A 12139-nucleotide genomic window follows, 5' to 3' on the forward strand; every position below is an offset into this window, starting at 1 on the left:
GACATTTAAATGAATGCACACAGGACATTTTACTGCACCAACAGAGAATTTCACCCAGATATTTACACTTGGTAATCATAGAAATAAAGAATAATAATAAGGAATAATCATTTGAATGTAAAACAAGTCTAAAAAAACCCACAGATTACAGAGTTCTAAGTGTATTTCCCTCTATGTCGCTTTGAAAATGTGGAATGATGTAACAAGCACATCATTGTTTACGCAATAACATCAGAAAACATGAATTTCTGTCATTTTTCAACATTTTAACACAACTGATACTGTGTGTTGTTGACCTTTGACCTCTGTGGTTAAGATTAGTTAGCTCAGATACATGTCTTATAATAATAACTTAAAGCTTGGGTCTGTAATTTCTTTGTACAGTGTTAGAAACGTCTCACTGTCGCACACCAAAGTCCGTGGAGAAAATGAGTGATTTTAACGTCACAGCACACGGGGGTTGTAGTTAACTGTTGAGCCACTGCTGCCTCCATCACTAAGTTCAAATGTCTTATTTTGTCACTTTGGGGTTTGAAACCTTCGTTCAGATTAACCTCAGTGACACAAAGTGACCACACGAGGCAGCAGGAGCTCCTAAAATCACTGATTTTCTCTATGGATTTTGGTGTGGGAGAGTGAGTGGTTTACAGTGATATCGCTCTATACATTTAAAGTGACAGTGAACTCTTAAAGCTTGAAACCATCACTGATGTCGTTCCTTCGTCTTAGAAGCTAGGGCTTCAATGATCTCTACTATAGTTGAAAATATAGTTTCCCTCAAATTTCTCCTTAATTGCCAACCAGGAAACTATGAATCTGGGTGCTAACTTAATGCTAACAGGCTCCAATGCTAATTAACGCAAATATCTTGTTTATTTCACGTGCTTTAATTGCGATGTGTCTGCGTTCTCTGGAGTAGAATAAGGGAGGTTTATCAGGTTTATCACAAGGTTTCCATACTGGTGATAACCACCAGGGGGCAGTATCAGGACCAGATATATTTAGTCTGTCAGGTTCTGCGATATATTGTGTGTTCTCAGTGGATTTGAAGTGACAGTGAACTCTTAAAGTTTGAAACCAGCACTAAAGGTTTTCCTGCCAACATGGCGGCGTAAGAAACCCAAACTATCCCTTTAAATCCACCAGTGGATGCTGTAATGAAGCTTAAATAGCGTCACTCACACGAGCAGCTGTATAAAAATGCAACGTCATCACGCTGAGCGCTTTCCGAACTCTGTGACCGCGTGTGCAGCATTTGTCTTTAGAAGGTTTTCCTGCCAACATGGCGGCGTGAGACGTGTGGAGCTCTGCACCCTGACCTCACGCTTTAAAAACCCCAAACTATCCCTTTAAATGAGCTGAAGTGGCGTCACATGAGCCAGCAGACGAATAAAAACACGCCAAGCTCTTTCTGAAACTCTCTGACCACGTGTGCAGCGGCGGCCAAGTCTCTCTAAACCGCTGTGTGACTGCGGCGGCGGCGGTTTGTGTTCTTTAGCGTTGACCACTGGCACCGCTCACTCACTTACTCACTCACTCACTCTGCAGTGTGTCATTACGGCTGCGACCATGTGACACCAACAAATAACAGCAGGGCAGAGACGAAGAAGGAGGGAGTGAGTGTTTTTCCTCCTCCTCCTCCTCCTCCTCCTCCTCCTCCTCCTGTTGTTGTGTAATTCTCCCACTGTCACTGTGTTGTTCACAGACGTGGAGGGAAGTGAAAGGCAGGGCAGAGAGAATAAGAAGTGCAAACTGCTCCTATATTGAAAGTGCACGTGTTTCCATGCCTCCTCCTGCCATGGCAACAAAACACGGAAACGTGAAAACAATGCAGGCGTGAGCGGCTTCACCCGACGCCACAGTGAGATCCGCAATTAACCGCCTCAAAGCCAAGGAGGGGCCACTTAGTGGATTTAAGAGGCCTGAGCTGTGGAGGGGTGGAGAAAAGGTCCAGATCTGGACCAGGATCTGGTGTTCATAAGTGCCTCTGTGTCCCAGTTCCATGGATAATTATCCTAATGGATGTGGCTGCACTTCACTGGTTTGGATGAGGACGTGATGATGGTGTCACTTCTCCACATAATGAACCTGCTGCTCTTACGCTCCATTATGAAACATCTGCACAGTCCATTAACCCCGACTCACCGGCGACACCAGATTAAACCCAAGTTTCATCATTTAGGATTTAAAAAAACACACAATAAAATGTGTATTTCCAGCACGGATGATGTTGTTTTAGACACTGACACAATATTTCATGAATTAATGGAATAAAAATCAACTATTAAATGAGTTTCAGCTTCTTTTCTCTGCTCCTCTACGTTAGTAAACTGAATATAATCTGGTTTGTGTTTGTTCAGCACTACAGATTTAGTGACGAGGCTTTAAAAGTAGAATCTGTCACTTTATCGACTTTATTCTGAGAGGATTTGATGGAATTATTGAACAATAAAACCAAAAACATCCTACTTAATCTGCCTTTATCATAGAAAAATTATGTATTTATGTACAATACTACACTAAAGATTAAGAAAAAAGGGGAATTAACTCGTTATGGCATTGATAGACGAGATAGTGATATCAAATAAGATAAATGCAAAAATAGTAGTTAAAAAATACAATTTAATAATGTATAGAACAGAAATATTAAAGAATACCAGAAATAATTATATAAAATAATCTACAGATATATGGAAAAATGTAGCAGCTCAGGATGAATGCACAGAAAATGACTTGAACTGTTGAATTTATTCTTATTTTGCAATTAAAAGTATTTTAATCAGAGTTAGAATTTATTCATATAGCAAAAGTAAACTAAGCCACAGTTTGGTACAAAGATAAAAACACAGGACATTTGATTAAATAAAGGACATAAAAATAGAATGTTTCACAGCCTGTGTAACTGACACTGACATATATGAGGACACACTGCCCTCTAGTGGTGATTCTACGTTAGTACAGATGTGAAGGAGAGTAAGTAAGTGAAGGAGACGAGGACTCAGGAGACGAGGACTCAGGAGACGAGGTCACAGATTATTACACGTCCATGTAAAGAAAACAGAATATGATACATGAAATAAGATGTTTAAGAAGATATAAACAGCTGTAAATAATATAAAATTAAATATTATATTATAAACATCACAGCTGGTGTTCATCTGATTCAACTTAAATTCATGGAAAATAGAAACAAAAAAGGTCAAATAAGGTGAAAATCTAAAGTTTCACTCAACAAAAGTCTGATTTAATAAATCTACACTCACTCACAATATGTTAAGAATCTGTTTGTTGCTTTATTTCACTGTTAGACTTTAAAGTGAACTTGTCACATCCTCTCACACCAAAGCCCATAGAGAAAACCACTGATTTTAACATCACACACACAGGAGCTGTTGATCCACTGCTGCCTCCATCACTAACTTCAAATGTCTTATTTAGTCACTTATGCATTTTAAATACTTTATTCTGAGTTATTTCAGTGACACAAAGTGACCACACGAGGCAGCAGCAGACCAGCAGCTCCTGTGTCCCTGTGAGCTAAAATCACTGATTTTCTCTATGGGCTTTGGTGTGGGAGAGTGAGTGGTTTACAAAGTCTGTCTAGCAGTGAGATGAGATTGTAAAAATTCATTTTTTTGCTTCACACACTTGGTGGCACATATTTAACTCACACACACACACACACACACACATATTTAACACACACACACACACAAACAGTCATTAGTTTTCTTTCTTTTTTAATTTCAGCTCACATTTATGGAAACAGCAGCTTGACGTGAGAAAAGTCTAATGAAAATCTCGCAGCAGCTTAAATAAAGTTTTCATTCACCAGCAACGTTATTAAAAAAGTTTATAAAAACCCAGAGTTCAGAGCTGTTTGACTCCAGCGTCAGACTCGTAATTAAACCACATGAGCTTTGATATATTTGGATTTTGGAGTTGGATTTTAACGGCACCGGTTGATTTAGGTTAGTTAGTGACATTTTATTCCAATGACACTAACTTTATCTAGATCTTATGTTGATTCACTACATCATAGTATTCACTCACATATAAGTCTTCATGCTGTGGGATCACACAGTGTTTTTGTGCTCTTTAAAGGTACAGTTCTGATGTGGTCAAGTGAGGTTTTTAATGGGGGGGGGCGACAGGAAAAGCAGCTTAAGTCTATGATTTAAAAATAAATATGTTCACTGCTTTATCATAAACAACATAAAACAGCCCTTTTCAACTCGAAACTGAAGATTGTGTCACTTTGTAAACCACTCACTCTCCCACACCAAAGCCCATAGAGAAAATCATCGATTTAACATCACAGCACACAGGAGTTGTTGATCCACTGCTGCTTCCATCACTAAGTTCAATGTCTTATTTTGTCACTTTGGTGTTTAAAACCCTTTGCACAGATTTACTGAAGTGACACAAAGTGACCACACGAGGCAGCAGTGGACCAGCAGCTCCTGTGTCCCTGTGAGCTAAAATCACTGATTTTCTCTGTGGGGTTTGGTGTGGGAGAGTGAGCGATTAAAAACAGTGAGATAAAGACGTGAACATGTTCTTAAGATATCGCAGACTCAAGAAGATGTGGATTCACTCTCCCTCACATACATATGGGACGAGAAAACTGCAATTAATAAAGGGTAAAGAGCCTGTTTCACTGAGCTCACACCTCGGCTTCATACACCCTCACGTCACCCACCCAAAAAATCTCAAGCCATCCTTTTAATCAGCTTTTATAAAGTTTTATTATTAAATCAGCTGTGCTGGTAAAAATATAACTGCTGCTATTATCTATCAAACGTCTGTTTTCATGTCAGTTCATGTGTTCATCATTGAGCTGTAAATAATTCAGGGGGAAGCCGCGTGGATCGAGTGGGTGAATATTTCTAGAAACCGAGGGTCTGGCCAAATTCTGGGAAGCCTTGAAAAACAAGTTTCCTAGAAAGCCGGCTGTTGTGTCCCGGTGAGTGGAGGACACGCCGTCCTCGGCTCTCACTCATGCTGCAGTGAAGAGGGAAGTGCATTAGGTTTGGAGACGATGCTGCAGCTCTGTGCACGGCTCCTGTTTCTTTCCCTTATTTTCTTCCTCAAAGAAAAGGTAAATAACAAAGTTGTGCGTGTCATTTTGGAGCAGGAGGAAATGATTGTGCTGCACGTTCGTCATTTACTGTCTCTGACAAACGGACGTGTCATCATTGTGTCAATGTGTCTTTCACAGATTCACCACAATTTGTTTCAATTTCACGCCGTCAGTCATTTTTAAGTGTCGCTGTCACTTTAAGTGAACGCTTCCACAGACGCCACACAAGCAAAATACCACAAAAAAAATACCACAAAAAAACACAAAAATCAGGTGGCCAGTGTGTGGCCAGCGTGTGGCGCTAGAGAGAGGCCACCAATAATGTGTCATGTCAGAGTAAATTAAACTTAGACCACGCCCTAAAAAAGATTCATGTAAATGAAGTGATGTTTGTTCCTGTTGCCAGCAGGTGGCGCAGTAACCGGCTTTGCAGGTTCGTGGACCTGCAAAGCGAAGCACAAAGTCACGTCGCGCAACAAAGTCACGTCGCGCAACAAATTCACGTCGCACAACAAAGTCACATTGTGCAACAAAGTCACGTCGCGCAACACACAACAAAGTCACGTCGCGCAACAAAGTCACATTGTGCAACAAAGTCACGTCGCGCAAAGGGAGGAAGAGGAAATTCTCACTGCTCGTCTTTGCACATATTTATATGACGTGACATTTTTTTACGAGTTCACGCTGGATGTACGTCCGCGTCACGTGACCCCGGTGACCCCGGTGACCCCGGTGACCCCCACAGATCACTCCATCTCATCCTGGCGTCGCCTCATTCCCGCCTTCAGCAGCAGCTGATTGAAACGTGGCCTCGTCCTTTCATCAGCCACACTTTTCCCTGATTTTACTCTGGATTTCAATTTTCCGTCACATCTGGACGCTGAAAAGCGCCTTTTGTGCGGCGAGAGAACAATGAGGGCGCACACAGACACACAGAAGAGAAGAGAGTTGGAAAGATTCTACTTTTCCTGCCACCAAACTCGTATTAACCTCCTCCCGCTCTTTTGTCAGCGATGCTGCGGCGCCAGCAGAGAAGAAAGGTCACGGCTGAATAGTGTCATCGCAGGCGTGAGGCGGCGAGAAGCCTGCTGCATTAAAGAGTCTGTCACTCTGTCACACCCAAGGAAAAAGAGCTAAAGAAGAGATGTGTCTCATAAAAGCCTGAAGCCTGTTTTTTAGGAGGTTTTTCCAGATAAAGCCTGAGTCAAATGAAGGGTATTAGATCTCCTCGTCTCATTTGCTCACATGAATATTCAGCCGTCACCTCGCTCTGTCTCTGCTCTAAAGCCCTGGGGATTTTAAAGAGGAGCGTTTATTAAAAGTCAGCAAACATTCCTCTCGGGTTACGGCTCCGCGCCGTAATAAAAGTCTGTTTACTGTATCAGGCCCGGAATTAATGAGACTAAATGCTTTCGCTGAGTTTGATCTGTGGAGATGGAGCAGATTAAAAATCCCTCAAAGTTACAACTCCACTCGACTGCTGTGGATCAGCGGCAGAGGAGAAGTCTCAGAGTATCTCAGAGTTTCGTACGGAGGCTCACGGTCATCAGACGTCAGATTAAAGCAGAATAAACCCTTAAATAACTACCTTTAATCCAGGTGTAAATCTTAAGTATTGGAATTATACGTGTTTCTACTGCGATCTTTGTTCCTCGTTACTACCAAACTAAATCAGAAGAAGAAGAAGAGTTGGTATTATGGTCTGTATTTAGAGTGGAGAAGTGACAGTAGAATCTGGAATTATACATAAAACTTGTATCTACTGCCCTCTCTGGTCAAACACCAGCTATTGCACTGAAATGTTGAGATTAGCTTTCTTAGTCCACACTTGCATCATTGGTAAAGACTCCTCCCCCGCTTTTATAAGCACCGCCCCATCAGACCAGACCACGCCCTGTTCACCAGTCACCACCCTCCCTCATACAGCTCTCAGCCAGACTTCTTCTTCTTCATTTTTTTAAATCAGACATTGGGCGGAGCCAGATTTTACCTGGTACCTCGTGGTTTTTTTTTTTCCAGTGATGTAAATGTAACAAAGTACAAATACTTTGTTACAAAGTATTTGTACTTAAAACGTAAACATTTGCGTTTGTGTACTTTACTTTGTTATATATATTTCTAGCAGCTTTTTACTTTTACTCCACGACATTTCCTCTAACGATCTTTGTTACTCGTTACCACCATATATCAGAAGAAGAGTTGGTATTATGGTCTGTATTTAGACCACGTAGTGGAAAAGCGACATTAATGGAGCCGCTTTAACGTTTTCACATCAGTAAAGAAGAAAAACAAAGTTCAGCTGATTTGTATTTGATTTATTTAATAGAATATGGCGGTTCACCGTCCCCCGGTCTTTGAGTTTAACTCCAAACAAAGTGATTTTAAGTAGAATTTTGAATTATAAGTAGAATTGGGAAGTTTAAGAAGAATTTTGAAGTCTTTTTAACTGATCTACAGTTGGACATTGTTGGCTTAGATTCTTGTGTTGGACGTCGCGCTCATGACTCTTCAGTGAAGACACTCTCTGACCCATCAGTGTTCGGCCTCTGTTGACGTCACACTTGAACCTCGTCAGAACACGCTGAGGCGAGTCCTGTGGTGCTGCAGAAGTCTCTTTTCTCTGTGGGACACTGGGACGTCACGTCCCCTCAACGATGTCTCCTTTAGAACGAGCTTCTAACAGTTCTTCTTCTTCATGTTGCTGCACAGAAACCTCGACCAGCTTCCTCCTCATCTCTCATTATCATCATCATGATCATCTCTATTATCCAAATATTAAGTTCTATTTTGGGCAGTTTTAATGGTTTGTGTTGCACGGCAACGCGAGCTGCTGATGAGGCTTTGCTTGACCTCTTGCTCTTTGTGGTCTGGTGACACTCGGAGCTCTGATGAAGTTCCTCGTCTGATCAAAGCTCACATCCGTGCGTCAGATGAAAATGAATCTGCCATCTTTGATCAGACGGCGTCGTCGTCTGCACATGTGATGAAGCGCAGCTGTTTGGACACCGCTGATCACCATCACAGCGTCCGTCTCTGTTAATGACACGTTTTTTTATCTTAAGAACATGTTTGCTGCTTTTTCTCTGCATTAGAAAACAATGATGATTTTAACATCACAGCACACAGGAGCTGTTGATCCTCTGCTGCCTCCGTCAGTAAGTTCACATGTTATTTTGTCACTTTGGCTTTTGAAATCCTTTGTTCAGATTGACCTCAGTGACACAAAGTGACCACACGGGGCAGCAGTAGACCACCAGTCGACTGAAATCGTGTCTAAGGTCAAGATAAGGCAGCAAACGTGCTGTTTAGACATCATAGACTTGAATGTGTCTCAGAGCGACAGTGTGGTTCACTGATGTGTTTTTAAGCAGCTTCTTTGGCTCCGAGGAATAAGAAATAGCAGTTGGTTTTTTTCTCCACACTTGTTGGTTTTGGTCTTCCACAGCAGAAACACAGATCGTTGCCAGGCGTGTGTGTTAATCCAGGTCTGCGTGGCCTTGAATCCCAGCTCTCATGTACTGTAACGTCTGCTGGAATTTAATCACATTCTGGTGTTTATTTTACCCCCCAGAAAAAGTGTGTGCGTGTGTCGTGGAGCCTCGCAGCGTCTCCTGCTCCAGCCGGGAGTTTCTGGTGAAGACTGCCGTCAGGGGTCTGGTGTCTGGTGTCTGGTGTCTGGTGGTGGAGATCCGAGAGGAGCCTGTGTCCTGCCAGAGAATTCAGAAAAAGCCTTAAATTTCCCAGACAAGGGAAGGATTTCCACAGGACTGAAGGTACAAGAGTTCAAGGTAACCTCTCCTCCTCCTCCTCCTCCTCCTCCTCCTCCTCCTCCTCCCCCTCACTCCCACACTGCTCCTCTCGGTGCATCCACAATTGAAACCTGGCGGACGCTCAAAGACGGCTCTGACGAGAAGGAGGTGATGATGTAACGCCGTGACATTGTAGCTTCGCTTCCACAGTGAGTGACGAACGATGTGAAACAGAGGGGATTTCAGGACAGTGAGGCCAAATGAAAAAAGAAAGCTGCCCCCTACTGGTGGAAATGTAACTAGTGACCAAAGATGGGTCAGGGGGGCGCCACAGAGCCCTGCTCCGAGCATCTCAGTGCCACATTTCCACAAGCTTTTTATACACGTTAACCCCAGCCACAGATATTACATAATAATCTGAAGGTAACCGCTTTGGCCCCTGGCGTTCATGCTGGGGCCCCAGGAGCTGTCACCGCCCCGGGTTTTTGTGCTCGGGCCCTAACAATCTGTGGGAAAACAATAGTTTCCTCACACAACTGCGTGCCAGGAGCCGTTTTGGCCCTTGGCTTTCATGCTCAGGCCTAATGATCTGAAGGAAAACATTGGGTTCCTCTCATGAATTCACACCAGGAGCCATTTCGGCCCCTGGTGCCCGTGCTGGAGCTAAATTGAAATAAACATCCATTGAGCCTCAGTCGTCGTTTGGTCGTTGTCGTTATTCAAACTAAATGTGAGAGAAGAGAAGAGAACGAGGCAGTGAGCACAGGCTGCAGCAGAGAGATGATGACATTTCTCCATCATCTGACAGACGCACACTAATAATCCATAATAATCCATCATCCATCATCACCTCGCTGACCTGAGCTCAGCTTCACCTCGCTGAACATGCGGCTGAATATTCAGCCAATTACGGCCGTAACAGGCAGCAGGTGGAACCCGGGGCTCCTTCTCCTCCTCGTCCTTCTGTCATTACACACAGGGTTATTATGGGATATAGAAATTTAAAATGAAGCAAAAGGATGAATCAGCTCGCACGCATAGAGAACCAGAAAGAGAAGGAGATCACGTCAGCGCAGCAGAAACACGAGGAGGAGGAGGAGGAGGAGGAGGAGGAGGCCTCTTTTATCTCCCTCTCTCTTTGCTACTGGAGCAAAGGCTAAAGGAGAAGCGAGGACACGAGAGGGAACACACAGTTCCTCCCTTTCACTCAGGATAGTTGTTTTTTTATTTTTGGAAAAAGGAAACAGCCTCGGCCTTGCTGACATCGAGTCACGTCATCAGCAGCAGCAGCAGCAGCAGCAGCAGCAGCAGCATGTTCGTGTGTCAGCGACTAACACGGCAAATAGAAATATCTGGAGATAATAAGTGAAGGAGGAGGAGGAAGAGGAGGAAGAAGAGGTAAACTCCATGAGTCAAAGCAAGTGTCTTTCAAAAGGAGCCCAAAAAAAATCCGAGTGATTGAACAAACAAGAAAACCCATCACACAGCTGATTTCCATTAAAAGTCTATGTCTGTGCTTCTTTGTTGCCTCCTGCTGTGGATTATGTTCATTTAATCTCATTTGATTTATTTGTTTCTGACTGAAAATAACACAGGAACCTGAATATTCACATTTTCTGTCATTTAACTTTTCACAATTAAGATTTTTCAGAAAGACACGACGACGTCCAACTGTCCCTTTGAGCCGGAGTCACTCGTCAGAAGAAGACAAACCTTCCCCAGTCAGGCTGAATAAATGTTCCTCACTTGCATCGAATCCTCATTATTGTGTCTGCGTTGGTTTTATTTTGGTCACGTGACACCTTTTAACATCACCGCTCACTCTCCCGCACCAAAGCCCATAGAGAAAATTAACAATTTAACATCACGGCTCACAGGAGCTGTTGATCCACTGCTGCCTCCATCACTAACTTCAAATGTCTTATTTTACTGAATTCGGCTTTCAAAATCCTGTGTTCCGATTTACCACAGTGACACAAAGTGACCACACGAGGCAGCAGTAGACCAGCAGCTCCTGTGTCCCTGTGAGCTAAAATCACTGATTTTCTCTATGGGCTTTGGTGTGGGAGAGTGAGTGGTTTACAAACATCAGTTTCCTGTTGGAAATTAGAATAACCAAATAAAATCTACATCAGTTTAAGTCGACGATACTTCCAGAACACGTTCACGTCTTTATCTCACTGTTAGACAGACTTTTCCTGCAGAAAACTGAACCATGTACATCCTCACTCTCCCTGCACCAAAGCCCATAGAGAAAATCAGTGATTTTAACACCACAGCACACAGGAGCTGTTGATCCACTGCTGCCTCCATCACTAACTTCAAATGTCTTATTTTAGTGAATTCGGCATTTAAAATCCTGTGTTCCGATTTACCACAGTGACACAAAGTGGCCACACGAGGCAGCAGGAGACTGAAATCATTGGTTTTGTCCGTACACTTTGGTGTTTACAAACGCTCTTAAGATATCGTAGATTTTATTAAGTGGCTTCAGACGGTGACCCATTGCAAGACGACCCCCCTCTAACCCCTGATCCACAGCACCAGATAATGGCTGAGTAGAGAAACTTGGCTGAGTTTCTTTTTGCCTGATCAAACACAGAAGGAGGTCAGGACTGAATTCATTTGTACGTGTGCAGCTGAGCAGAGGGTCACCATATTCCCATCTGTGATATGTTTTAGCTGAAATAAGGCAGGATGACCTCTACAGGCACCGGAGCACAAAGTGGGAAATGAAATGTGTCTGTGAGCCGGTGAGAGCCAATGTGAAACTCACTGGAAAGGGTTTATTTAAAATCCCGTCTCTGCTGCTCATTTAACGGCACTCACGCCGACACGGAGACGAACGCTGTGCCGGCATATAATAATGTTTCACTCAGAGTATAACTCTGAGTGAAAACACCGGCGCCAGTGGAGGCATAAAAGAAACAAGAAACAAGGGTTTTAGCCACTTAACAAAAGACTATGTCAGCTTAAGTCTGCATCTTCATCTCACTGTTACACAGACTTTTCCTACAGGAAACTGGAGTTTGTAAACCACTCACTCTCCCACACCAAAGTCCATAGAGAAAGTCAGTGATTTTAGCTGGTGGGGACACAGGAGCTGCTGGTCCTCTGCTGCCTCGTGTGGTCACTTTGTGTCACTGAGCTCAATCTGAACAAAGCATTTCAAAAGTCAAAGTGACAAAATCAGACATTTGAATTTAGTGATGGAGGCAGCAGTGGATCAACAGCTCGTGTGTGTGTGTGTGTGTGTGTGTGTGTGTGTGTGTGTGTGTGTGTGTGTGTGTGTGTGTGTGTGTGTGTG

This window comes from Solea solea, chromosome 18 (assembly GCF_958295425.1).
Source record: "Solea solea chromosome 18, fSolSol10.1, whole genome shotgun sequence".
Classification (NCBI taxonomy): domain Eukaryota; kingdom Metazoa; phylum Chordata; class Actinopteri; order Pleuronectiformes; family Soleidae; genus Solea; species Solea solea.